At 39.7% G+C, this 17827-nt stretch overlaps 1 protein-coding gene across 2 annotated transcripts in view; it reads right to left on the bottom strand.

Moving 5' to 3' along the window:
• Positions 1-17827, bottom strand: part of LOC143031976 (uncharacterized) — a 36796-nt gene that overhangs the window by 7483 nt on the left and 11486 nt on the right. The window lies entirely within an intron of this gene.

Consider the following 17827-nt stretch of genomic DNA (forward strand, 5'->3'; position numbering starts at 1 on the left):
AAATATGTAATCATAAGATTGTCATCTAACTCTTTGAAATTGTGTAATATACTGTAATAGCATTGTGAGTGTTGTGTACACAAACTATTTGATATTCAAGTCCCTTGTACCTAAACAGACCCCTTGTACTTACCATAATGTAACATGAAATATAAATACTAACAGATATAGTGCTATTATATATTGCATTCTACCTTTACATTAGAAATATGCTCACCCCACCACAACTGGAATGACTAAAATTTTGCTCTGGCTTTTTCATCATGTCATGAGATTTGGAAGTGGGAAACAGCCCAAATGGCAAAAACAGTCATATCTTAACATAATTCCACAACATTCCATGTTTGGGCTCACAAGACCAGAGTCTAAATATGACAAACCCTAGGAGGGCTTATTCGGCTCATCTCATCTGACCCAAATAAATGATGCAAGTCGTCACATCCTTTCAGATAAACTGGTAAGTGATGTACCTGTGTCATTATTTCTAAATTCTTGTCACATTAAGTAAAATACCTGTTTGTCTAATAAAAAAAATATATTGGATATACCTACTATAACAATCTCAACAATCATGATGTAATCAGGAAGGAACTGGTATTAAAGGTTCAATCCCAGTAAATATGGAAATAGCAAGAGGACAATGTATAATATCAGAATTAGTGCTTACACATATTCAACCTACAGGTTCTTTAAACACAGGCATTACATACACAAACTCAGTCATCTTCCAGGAAGCCTGTGACTCCCTTACCAGTTGTGACACTTGTGTGATAATATATATATACATATACCGAAGGCTTTTTCCCCTTCACAAGGAAAGTAGCCAAAAAAACAGGCATAGAATCCACTCCCACCCATTCCATCCTCACATGCTCCACTCCCATCCACCACCCTCCTCCCCTCTTATCTTGGCTCCTCAGTAACCCCTGCATCTCGCCCACTGCCCTGGGTCAGAAGCAGTGTCGCAAGACATAGCACTTCCTCATTAAAATGGTGATCCCCTCTTCATCCCCTCATTTAGAAATGGAAAAGATGGCCTAGAAATCCCTTCAGGATATATAAATTTATTTTTCACACACACTCCCTCACCCCCCATCCCCACCCACTCCCTTTCATGCATCACAGCATCATCCATACACAACCATTCTCCATTCACCCAAATCTTCTGTCTTCTCCTGTCCTTCCTCAACAGACATTCCCCTCTTTCCCAATGCCCCTTTTACCCAATCCATCCATCTCATCCTTGGTCATCCCCACATGTCAACTCCTACCTCTGCCTTCCACAGGTGTTTTAATAATCTTTCTTCACTCATTCTCTCCTTGTGTCCAAACCATCCCAATACTCTTTCATCAACCCTATCTCCCAAATCCCTTTCCATCCCCGTTCTCCTCCTCACCTCCTCATTTCTCACTCTATCCTGCCTAGTAACCCCTATCATACTTCTCAGGCACCTCATCTCAAACAGGGTTGCGGAGTCGGAGTCGGAGAGAGTCGGAGGTTTTAGCTGGAGTCGGAGTAGGATTTCTAAGAGTACTAGGAGTCGGAGTTGGAGTTGGAGTCGGAATTTTTTTTATCCGACTCCGACTCCTTAATTCCAATGAAATCATTTTTTTTTAACATGGTTTCCCTGTTTGGTTTTACCAGTTGCACAATTTAACAGTTTTTGTATGGTTTTGCTTTTATTTTTCAAGGCAATAGTGAGTGTGTGCAGTGTATATGTACACTAAGGGGTCTCTCCAGATGGAAACAAAAAACAATCCATCATTAATAAGAAAAAAAGAAAAATACACAATACTGACAAGCTATCATTGTCAGTCTGGGTAAAAGTGTTTGTGGTCATGTATTTGTAGTTGTTTCCTGTAAGGAGAGTGAAACTGTATATAATGTATATATATATATATATATATATATATATATATATATCTAAATATATATATATATATATATATATATATATATATCTATAAATATAGATATATATATATATATAAATATATATATATATATATATATATATATATAATATTTAGTACTATGCTGCAATGCTTCTACTTCAACATAAATAAATATCAATTTGTGCTGCCACCATGTGACGGCATTGTGAGCTACTAGTACTACCGGTAACTAATGTAAACAAACAACAGATTCTGCCTGAAGCAGTGTCTCCCAATGAATTTTCTTTTCCTTCAATTTTGGTAGTTTTATCACATTTTCCTTTAATGGAAATATGCTAGATTATGATAAAGCTACTTCAGAATATGAAAATCATACGTTTCTCAAAGAAATTTAGTGGTTTGAAATATACGAAATAGAAACAGGCTACTGATCATGGTTACTAGTGAATATGATAGGCCTACAAGTGAAGCAATGAAAAATAGAAATCAGAGTAAAGAAAATCACGAACCCTTTTAATCTAATTTAAAACTGATTACGTTATAAGGACAATTGCAAATTAGGCCTAAGTGTACCAGATATTTATGCTTTAACCCATAACCATAATTCTATCTATATACAAAAGGCTTTTCCCCCCTTATCAGGGAGGTAGCCAAGTCAAAAGGCATTTACCCACTCCCACCCATCATCCCTTCCACACTCACATCTTAGCTCCTCGTGGACGACGGGTCATCCCTGCATCCCGCCCACCACCCTGGCTCAGAAGCAATGCAGGACACAGCACATCCACAACAAGGCTGCTTCACTTAATTGGCGCCCCCCCCCCCTCTCCGTCCCCTCACATAGAAAATGGAGGACGGGGAGAAGTCACTTCGGGCTGCGCCAAAGTATCATTCACACTTTCCCACTCCCCCCCCCATCCCTTTCTTTTCATCACAGTATCATCATACACAGCCCTTCTCCACTCATCCGTATCTTCTGCCACCTCCCTTCCCTGCTCCACAGACATTCCCCTCTTGCTCAACGCCCCTGTCACCCCATCCATCCATCTCATCCTCGGTCGTCCTCTCAAATTCACTCCCTCCATCTCTGCCTTCCATACTCCTTTCACCAGTCTTCCTTCATCCATTCTTTCCATGTGTCCAAACTATCCTAATAGTCTTTCATCAGCCCTAACAGCCAACTCCTTTTCCACCCCAGCTCTCCTTCTCACTTCCTCGTTTCTCACTCTATCCAGCTTGTAACCCTCACCATACTTCTCAGACATTTCATCTCAAACACATTTAAACTCTTCCTCTCTGCCCCTCTCAGATTCCATGTCTTTGCCCCACACAGCACTGTTGGCACAATCACCCCTTCATACAATCTCCTCTTTGCATTAATTCCCAAATGTCTATTTCTCATTACTTTTTTAAATCCCCCAAGGCATTTATTTGCTTCTCTCAATCTACAGCTTACCTCTACCTCTACTCCTCCCTTTGCAGCCACATATGACCCCAAGTACATAAAACTATCCACTTCCTCCAGCCTCTCCCCTTTAAGACTTACTTCCAACTCTCCACCATCCTCTCCTCTTGTACACCTCATCACCTTACTTTTACCCAGATTCACCTTCAACTTTCTCCTATCACACACCCTCCCAAACTCAGTCACTAACTCTCCCAATACCTCCTCTGACCCTGCCACAAGTGCAGTGTCATCAGCAAACCACAACTGACTTACCTCACACTTTTCTCCATTTTCCGCAACCAACTCCAGTCCCCTGCCCATTACTTTTGCATTTACCTCACGTACCACCCCATCCATATACACATTGAACAGCCATGGCGACATGACACATCCCTGACGTAGTCCCACCTTTACCTCAAACCATTCACTCTCTCCATTTCTGATTCTAACACAGGCTCTACTACTCTCATAAAAACTCTTGACTGCTCTTAACAGCTTTCCCCCAATACCTGTCTACCCTATCATGAGCCTTTTCCAAATCCATAAAGGCCCAAAAGACATCCTTACCCTTTCCTAAAGCTTTCTCACAAATCTGTCTTATCACAAAAATCTGATCCACACAGCCCCTACCCCTCCTAAACCCACATTGCTCCTCAGCTCCTCACCAATTACTTCCTCTGTTCCTCTCCTAATTCTCTCAATTATAACCCTCCCATACGCCTTCCCAACTACACTCAACAAACTGATCCCTCTGAAACTACTACATTCACACTTGTTCCCTTTTCCTTTGAAAAGCGGACCTATACATGCACTCCTCCAGTCCTCTGGTACTCTACCCTCCCTTAGACACACATTAAACAGCCTCACTAACCAGTCTACTATTACTTTACCTCCCTTCTTCAGACACTCCATATGACACCCATCTAACCCAGGTGCCTTACCTGCTCTCATCATTTTAATCGCTACTTCCACCTCATCTTTTCTTATTTTTCCCTCATTTTCCTCACCCATCACTGTCATTTTCTTTGCCCCTCCCACTGCTATCACCATTCCCTCCCTATCCTCCTCTACATTCAACAGTTCCCTAAAATATTCTGCCCATCTTCCCCTTATAGCTTCCTCTTCCATTATCATCTTTTCATCTTTGCCTTTTACCTTTTCTTCCCTACTTGAATCAACTTCCCTTCCTCTTTTAATCTTTTAATAATAGTAAAAAGAAAATATTTAGGCCAAATCTTGTACATTGTGTAATGTGACCTTGGTAAAGACAAATATTGATATACTGGTATACGGAATAGTCTGTAAAACCCTACTATTGATAGTAGCCTATTGAGTGACTACCGGACCTCAAATATTACCTACAAGATATACAGTTTGCATGATTTGGCTTTTTTTTTTTTTTTTTTTGTAGGAATTGGTAAACAATAAGCATTGGATGCAAGAACAATTTAGATTACTTTGCCAAAGTTTCCTACTTTTCCCAGTGATGTAGCCTAGGCCAATTGTAAGGTCCTACCTGTTGTATGATAAATGCTGATTATGAGATAGGCTAAACTAGCCTCTCAGTTTGTTGGCCTAGGCAATCTCCATAGGCTAACCTAGCGAATCATTGGCAGTTTGTATTATTCTTAAAACCTTGATGAAGCGAGTGTATATACAGTATATGTATGTATATATACATATATATATATATACAGAGTATATATATACATATAGATAAAACCTATTTCTTTTGGTACATGTTGATTATCGGGTTCTTTAAAGAAAAAAAATAAAAATAAAAATAAAAAATTAAACTAATGCAATAATAAAAAAAATCATTCTTTTACTTTTTTTTTCTTTGTTTACTTTATTTCATTATTTTTATTAATAAAAAAAAATGATAATCCCAAAATAACCTTATAATCCACATTTACCTTTCTTTTTACCATAAATTGTAGGGTCAAATTTGTTTTTCCTAGACTATAGGCTGTCTCTATTCATAGGGTAGTCTAGGACTAGGGTTGCCACCTGTTCCGTAAAATACGGAATCGTCCCTTATTTGAGAATAAAATGTTGCGTCCCGTACTGACTCAATACAGGACGCGGTTTGTTCCGTATTTTCCCGAGTGCCCACTGCACCTCTCTGCCTATTGTAAATTGTGCCTCTCTTGTGTTGAACCATTTATTTTGGGCAACTTTTGATGGAAATCTGCTACTTTTTATACCTTTTTCCGCTACTTTTTCTGAAAATTTCTGGCAACCCCCTCAGTGGCGCCTGCCTCGCTCCCTCAGTGCTCACTGAGCCACTGAACTGTCAACACCACGCAAATGTCGTCGCCTGCAGATTAGGATACCCCAGCGGTGAAGACGAGTCCACCACCTCATAAAAAGGGAAAACGCCTCCAAAAGTACAGACATGAATGGGAAGAGGCATACCCGTGGCTTAACAGCGTAAGTGGAGAATTGTATAAAGCGAACTGCAAAGCATGGTGGACTTTCTGACATAAAACAGCATGCATCAGGAGAACAACATTCCCGAAATGCAAGATCACAGAAGACCCAAAGTAAAGTGTAGTGTCACAATTCTTCATGACTCAAACATCTCAGGCAGAGATTGATTCGGTATGTGAGATATGCACATGTTATGTTCTTACTTATCTGTGGTTTTACAAGATGTCGAGTCAGAATAGGGCTATTAGCCTAGGCTACGAGCCTACGTAGGCTATTTCTATTTACCTGCATAGTCAGTATAGGATAGATTGATAAATATAATAGATTACAAATAAATAGATTGATAAATAAATAGATACAGATACATTGATGGATAAAAGAGTGATCAGATTACATTGTAGTCTACAGTGTAGTCTGAACACTGTTTATCTATTAATGTATCTGTCTTACTCATACCTGGGTTACCTATGTACTTATGCATATTAGGATTTATTACATAGTTTTAAATCATATTTCTGAATGAGCTGTTCTTTATATGGGTACAATTTTAATTCTATTGATTAATTAGTACAAAACTTTATCATAAATAACTAATCAACCATAATGAAAAGTCATAGGATACTATTCAATTTCATTAACAATTTGTCATCTCTCTCCTCCTCTCTAGGTTACTGCTGCTGAAATAACACAGGTATACCACAGAGTAAAGCATAATCTTAGCTACAACAGTGCTGACTATGCTCACAAGCTAAATGAAAAGATACTATCTGATTCCAAAATACTGAAGAAAATGACTTTGGGGAGAACAAAGGCAGAGGCCCTGGTGAAAGATGTCCTAGCTCCAAAGGCAGTGGGTGATGTCCTCAAGGCCCTAACATCACCCCTCCCATTCTCCATACAGACGGATGCCTCAAATATAGGAAACCGGAAGATGTTTCCCTTTGCCGTCCAATACTTCAGTCCAGAGTATGGAGTCACAAACAAAATGCTTGATTTCCTTGAGAATTCAGATGAGTCAGCTGACGGGATTGTAGCTCTCCTGGAACAATCCCTTGATAAATTTGGTTTGTCATTGGACCAAGTAACAGCATTTAATGCAGACAACACTAATGTTAACTTTGGCATTCACAACTCAGTTTTCACCAATCTGAAAATGAAGCATAAAGATCTGCTGCAAGGAAACTGCCATGCCCACATAGTGCACAACACAGTGAAGCACGCCCTTGACAAGCTCTCTGTAGATGTTGAGAATGTTGTGCTGAAGGTATATGGCCACTTCTCCATATCAGCCAAACGAAGGGAATCCCTCAAAGATTTTTGTGACTTTTGTGATGTGGAATTCCAAGAAATGCTACGACATGTAACTACCAGGTGGCTCTCTCTTAATCCAGCCATCCACCGACTGATACAAACTTGGTCTGCACTGAAATCTTACTTCATCAGCCTGGGGGATGACTGTCCAAAACAACTTCGAGCTTTGTTGAAGCTCAGTAAAGTGTCTGAAGATGCAAATGAAGAAGATGGAGACATAGTGGAGGTGTACCTCCTATTTTGTAGTAATATCCTATCCCTCTTTGAGGAGGTTGTAAAGAAGCTGGAGAGTAATGCAACCACCTGTGTGGAATTATATTCCATCATGGATAACTTCAAGCAAAAACTCACACAGAGAAGAGATGACCAGTTTTATGGCTACTTAACTAAGGTGAAGCTGCAGCACCTCCCTCCACAAGATGTAAACATGGCAAGGACAGATTTCACTGCATTTCTAAACACAGCAATCTCATATGTTGTCAAATGGTTCAACTTCTCAGAGGACAACTGGCTGTTCTCACTGCAACCTCTCTCTTTGGACCATAACACCTTGACTTTCAATGACATCGAGAAGGTGACTAGTAAGATCAACCTCATCAATAAAATCAACATGGATGAACTCTATGATGAATGCACCACATTCAATATCATTCTGAAAAGTTCAGAGAAGATGCTGAATGGAAGACCAAAGATGTGGCTGCCAGGTGGATGTCTTTTACAAGGAGCTGATCTTCCTAACATGTTGTCTATTATAAGCCACATACTGAGCATCCCAGCATCCACTGGATATGTTGATAGGATCTTCTCCAGGATGGCCAACAAGTGGAGTGAAAGCAGGAACAGGTGCTCTGTGGAACTCATAAGGAGTGAGCTCCTGATCACTCTCAACTTTGAGCAGTCCTGTTCAGAATTTCACAGCAGTGTTTTGAAAGACAAAGAGTTACTCAGTGCTGCAAGGAGCAATAAGAAGTACACTTGGAAGAAGAATAAGTAAAAAAGAGGGAATACTATTGACTTGTGTATCCAGCCTTATATAACAATGTTCATTGGTAATAAAGAACTTTAAACATGACTAATTGTTTTCTTGACTACTCCTTTCCTGACTACTGACTCCAAAGGCTAAGTGATCTATGCATTTTTCAAGAGTTTGGGCCTTTATAAACAACCAGGTTTCTCCCTGGCCACCGGAACGCACGCATACGCCATGCGCCCGGAACGTCCCTGGTAGACGGTAGAGGTGTCCCTTATTCTATTTTGCAAAAGGTGGCAACCCTATCTAGGACTCTAACCTATATTTCTCATAGGCTAGTCTAACCAACCATTTTCATCATATTAAGATGATATCAGTTTACCCTACTTATATAAAGTAGAAACTACTATTTTTTTATTTGCAAATTTCAATTGAGTAGTCTATAAGTTCTATAATTATGAATAAAGCCTATTTTTTTAATGTTTACAAATAAGAAATTTGTACAGATTTTAGCTTTAACCTCGTTAACATAATAATACTGGTAGATTCAAGGAACATATAAAATATTTTATTACAAGAGATTTTTATAGATTGAATTTTTAACCTAGTTATTAACGTAATAATACGGGTGTATTCAAGGTACAGTACATATTTTTTGTTATATTCTTGAAAGCTTTGTCTGAATTTTTACCATTACAGTAATTGGCAAGCCAACAATACCTGTAAAATACTGTCTATAGATGTGCACTGTGAAATAATTTGTTGCTATTGTGCAAATAGAAAGCAGTAGGTCTCATTATTCCAAGTTTAAAAAATCTAAAAAATTCTATATGTTTTGTGTTGAGAAAATTTAATAACCATCCAGTATAGAATAGTTTTATAGCTAGTTACAGGATATGTACCATTTATAGAAGTTTCCAGAATGTAGTTTGTATTAATGTTTCATTCATTCTATACTATGGGAGTTATAGCCAGTGGAATGTATTTCTATTTTTAATAAATACTCAATAAATATAATTATTAATTCAAATTCCTGAATAATTTGTCAACTGTCAAGTGACAGAGATGATTTTTATCTTTAAATAATTTAAACTAGCTACTTTACCTTTGTTGACAGTCTAATTCAAATTATGTTAACATCTACAACTCCATCATGTACACACGTACATGACAGTGTAGACAATAGTACATATCCACTACATATGCACTATGCACGTACGTCTTCATGTGTGTAAAAGTCAATGGAAGTGTTTTTGTGTGGTTTACTGTTTTGTAGGAGCTATGTCATGCTGGGATAATGCCCTGAAATAAACTTTGACCAGTCTCAGAGGCCAGATAGGAATGACATTAGAGCATATGTCACAGCATTTGGTGATGACTGAAAAGGGGAGGAACAACAGCAGCTATGAACAGTGTGCATAAGGGAAGGTTGTCTCTCTCCTGAACTGATTCCTGGTTTTTATGATAACATGGTGAAATTAATTCTGCAGTAAGTACTAGGTAGGGCATCCTACATTAACCTTTCCTCATCATGATTTGTCACATATTTTCCTAATATTGTGATAGAAGGTTTATGAGATTGGACAAATGAAATAACAGAGGATTTTGTTTTTGGGGGGAGGGGAGGGGCACAAAGGAAAAAGAAAATATATAGCTTGAAGTGGCAACTCTGCCATGACAGATTTGAAAGTGCTCATAAGCTGGTAGATGATCATGAGCATAGATAATACCATTATATACTTAATATGTATATGTTTATACGAATATACGTGCTTGTGTGCATATATATATAAAGCTGGTTGAGTGTATATGTGAGTATATTTATCATACAAGTGAATGTTTCACGTAAAAAATAATATACAGGTACTCCTCGTTTAACGACCTACTCGGTTAACGACAACTCGGAGTAACGACGGGCTTTATGACATTCGTTTAACATAAATCTCCCGAAGTTACGACGTCGTGTACGATAATTAAGTTGGCTGAGGCAAATTTGTATGATGTTATAAATGAACTTGTACGGTGGATATTACCTGTGAGGTAAAGTGTTCTGAAGCTTAGGTCTACATTACCATCCTGCAAGCTGAAAAAACTACCTGGGGTACAGTATATACCGGTAGTGGTAAATTTTTAGTTTCGACCAAGGGCGCAATATAGCAATAGAAAATTAATTATTGATTTTGTAAATTATAATGTATCAACGTAATATGCAATTTTGTGAGCGGAAAAAAAGGTGCTAAAACAAATTTTGTAAGTAACGAAATCATGTCAGACGAATGGTACACCATGTTTGTTATGATAGATGCCGATGTCGAAGAAATGAAAGGATGATAAATCCATTTAACCTAAACTAACCTAACCTGTGTTTGATAAATCATTACCTGCAAATTAAATGTCATCCGGCTCGTCCTCGTGAGAGACGTTGGCAGACGACAAGATGGCATCCCGATCCTATGCTACCGACTTCGTTCATTAGCATATTTTCTTGTGGCACGGTATTTTTTACTTTCATTTCCGCCCACAAAATTGCACATTACGTTGATACATTTTAATTTACAAAATAATTAAATTTCTATTGCTATATTGCGTCCATGGTCGAAACTAAAAAAATACCCCGGTATTCAATATGGAATGTCAGCATACGCGGATTTGGTCATATACGGTAATTTCAGGAACCTAACCACCGTAAATAAACAGTAAATAAAGCTTTAATGTACTGTATAAAAGAGGGAAAATACACGAAAATAAAGATACATATATTGCTGGACATTGTACATACAGTACATGTACGTATATGTATACACTTTCGCTTAACGACCAATTCGGTTAACGACGGCGCGCTGGTCCCAATTGTCGTCGTTAAACAAGGAGTACCTGTACATGAAAAATATTTATAAAATGCTTGCTGAATAGGTGTGGGAGGCTGGTATATGGATCTGCAGAATATATTTCCACATAGGGGTCAAGGAATTAAGGAGTCGGGAGTCGGAGGAATCAAAGGAGTTGATGTCGGAGTCGGAGTCAGAGGAATCAAAGGAGTCGGAGTCGGACCTTATACCATCCGACTCCGCAGCCCTGATCTCAAACACATTCAATCTCCTCCTCTCCTATGTTTCATGTTTCTGCCCCATAAAGTGCTGTTGGCACAATCACTCTTTCATACAATCTTCTTGTAGCATTCATTCCCAAATGCCTATTCCTCAGTACGCTTTTTAATCCCCCTAGGTATTTAACTGCTCTCAATCTACATTCTACGCCCACCACTCCTACCTTTCCTGCCACATTTGCACCCAAGTATCTAAAACTATTCACTTCCTCCAGTCTCTCTCCCTTAATACTCAGTTCCAGTCTGTTGCCACTTTCTCCTCTTGTATATCTCATCACCTTACTTTTACCAACATTCATCTTCGAACAACAACTGGCTTATCTCCCACTTTTCTCCATTTTCTTTAACCATCTCTAATCCCCGACCCATTATCCTTGCATCTACCTCTCACACCACCCCATTCATATATAAATTGAACAACCAAGGTGACATAACACATCCCTGGTGAAGTCCCACCTTTACCTAAAACTACTCACTCCATTTCTGAATTTAACACAAGCTCTACTACTCTCGTAAAAACTCTTGACTGCTCTTATCCCATATATCTGCAATACCTCCCAAAGTGCCTTCCTGTCTACCCTGTCATAAGCCTTTTCCAAATCCATAAAGGCCCAAAAAGCATCTTTACCTTTTCCTATAACTTCCTCACATATCTGTCTTACCACAAAAATCTGATCCACACACCTCCTACCTGTCCTAAATCAACACTATTCCTCACCAATTACTATCTCTGTTCCTTTCTTAATCCGCTCAATCAAGATTCTCCCATAAGCCTTCCTAACTACACTTAACAAACTGATCCCTCTGAAACTACTAAACTCACACTTGTCCCATTTTCCCTTGTAGAGTGGAATTATACAGGCACTCCTCCAGTCCTCTGGCACTCTACCCTCTCTTAAGTTAACATTGAATAACCTCACCTGCCACTGCACCATCACCGTACTTTTTTTTTTTTTTTTACATTCTACATGACACCCATCTAACCCAGGTCTTTTCCCTGCTCTCATCATCTTAACAACTGCCTTCACCTCATCTTTTCCTTAATTCTCTTCAATTTCCCTCAGTTACTGTCATTTTCTTAGCATTTTCCACTGCAATTACCTTTCCCTCCCTATCCTCCTTCACATTTAGCAACTCCCTAAAATACTTTGCCCATCTTCCTCTCACTGCCGTCTCTTCCATTATCATCTCTCCATCTGCACCTTTTACCTTTTCTTCTCTACTTAATTTGCATCCTCTTCCTCTCTTAATTTCTTTCCAAAACATCTTTTAATTTCAAAACTTTCTGTCATACTCTTACCCCATTTCATATCTGCTCTCCTCTTTGCCTCTTTTATGCTTTACTTGTCTCCTCTTTTCTTTGTACCTCTCATATGATTCTCTCATCCTATTTTGTAACCAATCTGTGAATGCTTGCTTTTTCTCTTCTACAACCTTCTTTGCTTCCTCATCCCACCACTCACTACTTTTCCTTCTATTTCCTCATGTCCTCCTTGTTCCACACACCATCTTTGCATGTACATGTACATCCTTAACTATTCCTACTATTCTCCTGGTTACCGCTATACAGTATACAGTAGACCGTTAATGCTCTATCTACCACCCTCTCCCATGTGCTGTCATGCTTGACTTTCTTCCTCACTGTTTTTGGTATTATCAACTCTCTTTCAAGACACATCTCCACCATCAATTCTGCACTACAATTTTTCCTGGAACTCCACACTTTCCAACCACTCCATCTGTTAGTTCATTTCCTACCCTAGCATTAAGGTCTGCCAATACCACTACATTGACATTTCTCCCTAAACCCTCTATGCACTCATTTAAATCAATCCAAAGGCCTCCCTCTCCTCTACACTCTTCTCACTACCAGGCCCATATGCACTTACAAAAACCCACATGTCCCTTCCCAGTTTCACTCAGTACCAACACATCCATCTTTCTTCTCATAAACATACTACCTATCTCTTCCCTTTTACTCTCATCTGTACCACATCCATGCACATTAAAAGACCCAAACCTTAGGTTACTGGTCAGAAAACTATCAGACCCTCTTATGCCTTTACTTTTTTTTAGGAATGTCCTCTTTGTGGAACTTTTATTTGATATTAGTATTATCTCAGTTTAGAATGTGTCCCTGCCTATTAACATTAATCAATGTAAAGTTGGATATTTTATGAGTTTTGGTCCCATTTGAGCATTTCCCACCTTGAAGATGACAGCATATTTGCCGAGATCATTTGATCAAATAATGTAGTTGACAGCAAGAATGATTCCTGTCCCAACCTCTTCAATGATGCTGAAGAACATGCTACCAAAGAACATACCCCTACATCTTACTGGTTTGTGACATAATATAAGGATAACAGGTAACTTTATCCATGCTACTAAGTATCTAGAGAGACTGGAGTGTTCCCTACAAATAACCTAAACAAATATGGTAAAGATGATCTGAGGTAAGGACTTAACACCGGCCATGATGCTCCTCCATCTACCTTGTCCTTCAGATGGAATTTTCAAATCCATCAAACAACACCGAACATTCAATTACTACAAAGCACATTTCCACAATCAAGACCTACATAAATTCTCAGAAATATCAATTGTGCCCTGACAATGCTTACAGAGTGACAAAAACAAGAGAAAATAGTAGCATGCTCACATTTCATGGTCCATATCTCCCTGAGTGAGTAAATATTGGTCCTCTTTCTCTCCCAATAAAAGCTTTCATCAATTGTCTTTTACAGTGTTACCAGTGTTACGAGTTTCACCATGGAAGAAAGAACTGTACAAATGGTCCCCGATGTGGTCATTGCTCTGTCCTTGATTCACTTCCTACTATTGATTGTGAATCAGAACTTCATTGTTTCCATAGCAGAGAAGCTCACTTAATACATTCTCAACAATGCAAAGAGTACTGTCTTGAACAAGACATTCTTCAACTGGTTAGTCTTGGTAGTGCCAAGCAAGTACTTCATTTTAGACAGATGGATGGCGGAGCAAAGACATATGCCTTCTCCTTCCACTCCATCCCTGTCCTCCACTCCTATGAGAATCCTGCTTCCACTGTTCAGTCTAGAGCAAGTTATCTATTTTGTAAAGTTACAATGTATCATCAACAGATCCCTCCACCTCGTCTTTAGCAATGCATCCCATTGCATCTTCAACAAAACCCTCTTCTACATCATTAGCAAAACCCTCAGTAACATCACAGACTCCCAAAACACAAGCCCATGCTCACACAGATTTCCAACCAAGAACCCATACTAAGGATAGTGAATCAATACAGACACATTTTCAACAACAAAATCTGGTATGCAGCAATGTGTTACCAAAATTTGTTCTTAAATCCTCTGATATCCATCCCTCAAAATCCTTTCTCCCTACAAAAGGACTTAGTTCACCACGCCAGACTACAGCGCTGCTACCATCCAACCCTTTTAATTTAACACAAGAGGTTGGACGACAGCATTGCAAATAATCATCCAGGATGCAACACTTCACCCCATACTAGACAACACATCATGAAAGACTACACTGTACACAATCATGAACACCAACAACACAAAATACACTCTATAAAGGATTTGTGGGAAAACCCTGTTCCAGCTGTAGTGTTCCTCAGGGAGATGGGACTGCTTGGTTTGACAGTCTAAGGAACAACTATTGCCTATCATGATGTAAATAAGCTTCTCAGCGAAGATAGGTTTCCTGAAGAAGCACCTGCAGAATAGGTGCATTCAAAAGAGCTGTAATTGCTTTGCTTTGCTTTGCTGTGTAGTACATTACATCAACACCTGATTCATTGTACAGCACAAATAATTAACCTTCAACAGCATTAATCAAGTTACATATCTTTCCGAGCCCATTATGTGTTATGTAAGTAGACTTTTTACAATATATCTCCATTCTATTATCTGTATACAGTATTTACCTAGTTGTATTTTACGGGACTGGAGCTATGCTCGTTGTGACCTGTTCTTGTATCTCTCCACGTCCAGTTTAATTTTGAGCCTGTGTATAGTTTTGGCATTCACTGTTTCACACACATGCACACACACACACACACAGTTACAGAAGAGATCTGAAAAAGAACACCTTTCCACACAGAGTAATAGATATATGGAACAAACTCAAAGAGGAAACAGTGAGTGCTAAAACTATAAATGACTTTAAGAAAAAACAGGATGCGGAAAGATACCACTGCGGGTCACTATAAGCATAGCTCTCCTCCTGCAAAATACAATTAGGTAAATACACACATACATGTATATGACTAAGTGGAGTAAGAAACACAGGAGTCTTACATACATATACCAAAGGCTTTTTCCCCCCTTACACGGGGAGTAGCCAAAAAGAAAAAGGCATAGAAATCACTCCCACCCATTTCATTTCCCATATATTCCACTCCCCTCCACCCTCCTATCTTGGCACCTCCTGGATGACAGGTCATCCCTGCATCCTGTCCACTGCCCTGGGTCAGAAGCAGTGTCGCAAGACACAGTACATCCACAGCAAGGCCACTTCATAAATTCGGCGAACCCCCATCTCCGTCCCCTCATGCAGAAAAGGAGAAGACGGGGAAAAACCCCTTTGAGCTACGTCAATTCTTTTTCATACATACTTCCTCACCTCCCATCCCCCACCAACTCACGCTAATGCATCACAGCCTCATCTATACCCAACCCTTCTCCATTCACCCCTATCTTCTGTCTTCTCCCATCCTTCCTCCACAGACATTCCTCTCTTTTGTAAAGCCCCTTTCACAGCCTCATCTATATCCAACCCTTCTCCATTCACCCCTATCTTCTGTCTTCTCACATCCTTCCTCCACAGACATTCCTCTCTTTTGTAAAGCCCCTTTCACCCCATCCATCCACCTCATCCTAGGACGCCCCCACATATTCACTCCTTCCACCTCTGCCTTCCACACTTCTTTTACTAATCTTTCTTCACTCATTCTTTCCATGTGTCCAAACCATCCTAATACTCTTTCATCAACCCTATCTCCTAGTTCCCTTTCCATCCTTGTTCTCCTCCTCACCTCCTCATTTCTCACTATCTAGCCTAGTAACCCCTATCATACTTCTCACACATTTCATCTCAAACACATTCAAACTCCTTCTCTCTTCCTGTCTCATGTTCCATGTTTCTGCCCCATACATTACTGTTGGCACAATCACTCCTTCATATTACCTCCTCTTAGCATTCATTCCCGGATGTCTATTTCTCATTACACTTTTTAATCCACATAGGCATTTACTCGCTTCTCTCAATCTACATTCTACCTCCACCCCCACTCCTCCCTTTCCTGTCACATTTGCACCCAAATATCTAAAACTATCCACTTACTCAAGTTTCTCACCCTTAATGCTCACTTCCAGCCTACTGTCACTCTCTCCCCTTGTACATCTCATCACCTTACTTTTGCCCACATGAATCTTCAGCTTCCTTCTTTCACACACCTTCTCAAACTCTGTCACTAACTTCCTCAATCCCTCCTCTGATCCTGCTACAAGCGCAGTGTCGTCAGCAAACAACAGCTGGCTCATCTCCCACTTTTCTCCATTTTCTTTAATCATCTCCAACACCTGACCCACTACCCTTGTATTCACCTCTCGCACCACCCCATCCATGTAAAGATTGAACAGCCAGGGCGACATAACACATCCCTGACGAAGTCCCACCTTTACCTCAAACCATTCACTCTCTCCATTTCTAATCCTAACGCAAGCTCTACTACTCTCATAAAAACTCTTGACTGCTCTTAACAGCTTTCCTCCTATCCCATATATCTGCAGTACCTCCCACAGTGCCTTCCTGTCTACACTGTCGTAAGCCTTTTCCAGATCCATAAAAGCCCAAAACATCCTTACCTTTTCCTATAGCTTTCTCATATATCTGCCTTACCACAAAAATCTGATCTACACATCCCCTACCTGTCCTAAAACCACACTGTTCCTCACCAATTACTCCCTCTGTTCCTCTCCTAATCCTCTCAATCAAGACCCTCCCATAAGCCTTCCCAACTACACTCAACAAGCTGATTCCTCTGTAACTACTACACTTACACTTGTCCCCCTTTCCTTTGTTAAGCGGAACTATACAGGCACTCCTCCAGTCCTCTGGCACTCTACCCTCTCTTAAACAAACATTAAATAACCTCACCAGCCAGTCCACCATAACTGTACCTCCTTTCTTCAGACATTCTGCATGGCATCCATCCAACCCAGGTGCCTTACCTGCTCTCATCATCTTAATGGCTGCTTTCACTTCATCCTTCCCTATTTCTCCTCCATTTTCCTCACTCATCACTCATTTTCTTAGCACTTCCCACTGCAACTACCTTTCCCTCCGTACCCTCCTTCACATTTAGCAACTCCCTAAAATACTCTGCCCACCTTCCTCTCACTGCCTTCTCTTCCATTATCATCTCTCCATCTGCATCTTTTACCTTTTCTTCTCTACTTGATTTGCCTCCTCTTCCTCTTTTAATTTCCTTCCAAAACATCTTTTTATTACTTTCAAAATTTTCTGTCATACACTTTCCCCATCTCACATCTGCTCTCCACTTTGCTTCCTTTATCTTATGCTTAACTTCCTTTCTCTTTACTTTGTACCTCTCATACGATTCCCTCGTCCTAATTTGTGGCCACTCTATGAA

The sequence above is a fragment of the Oratosquilla oratoria genome, chromosome 12 (assembly GCF_046742065.1).
Source record: "Oratosquilla oratoria isolate Oo_2021 chromosome 12, ASM4674206v1, whole genome shotgun sequence".
In the NCBI taxonomy this organism is placed as follows: Eukaryota; Metazoa; Arthropoda; class Malacostraca; order Stomatopoda; family Squillidae; genus Oratosquilla; species Oratosquilla oratoria.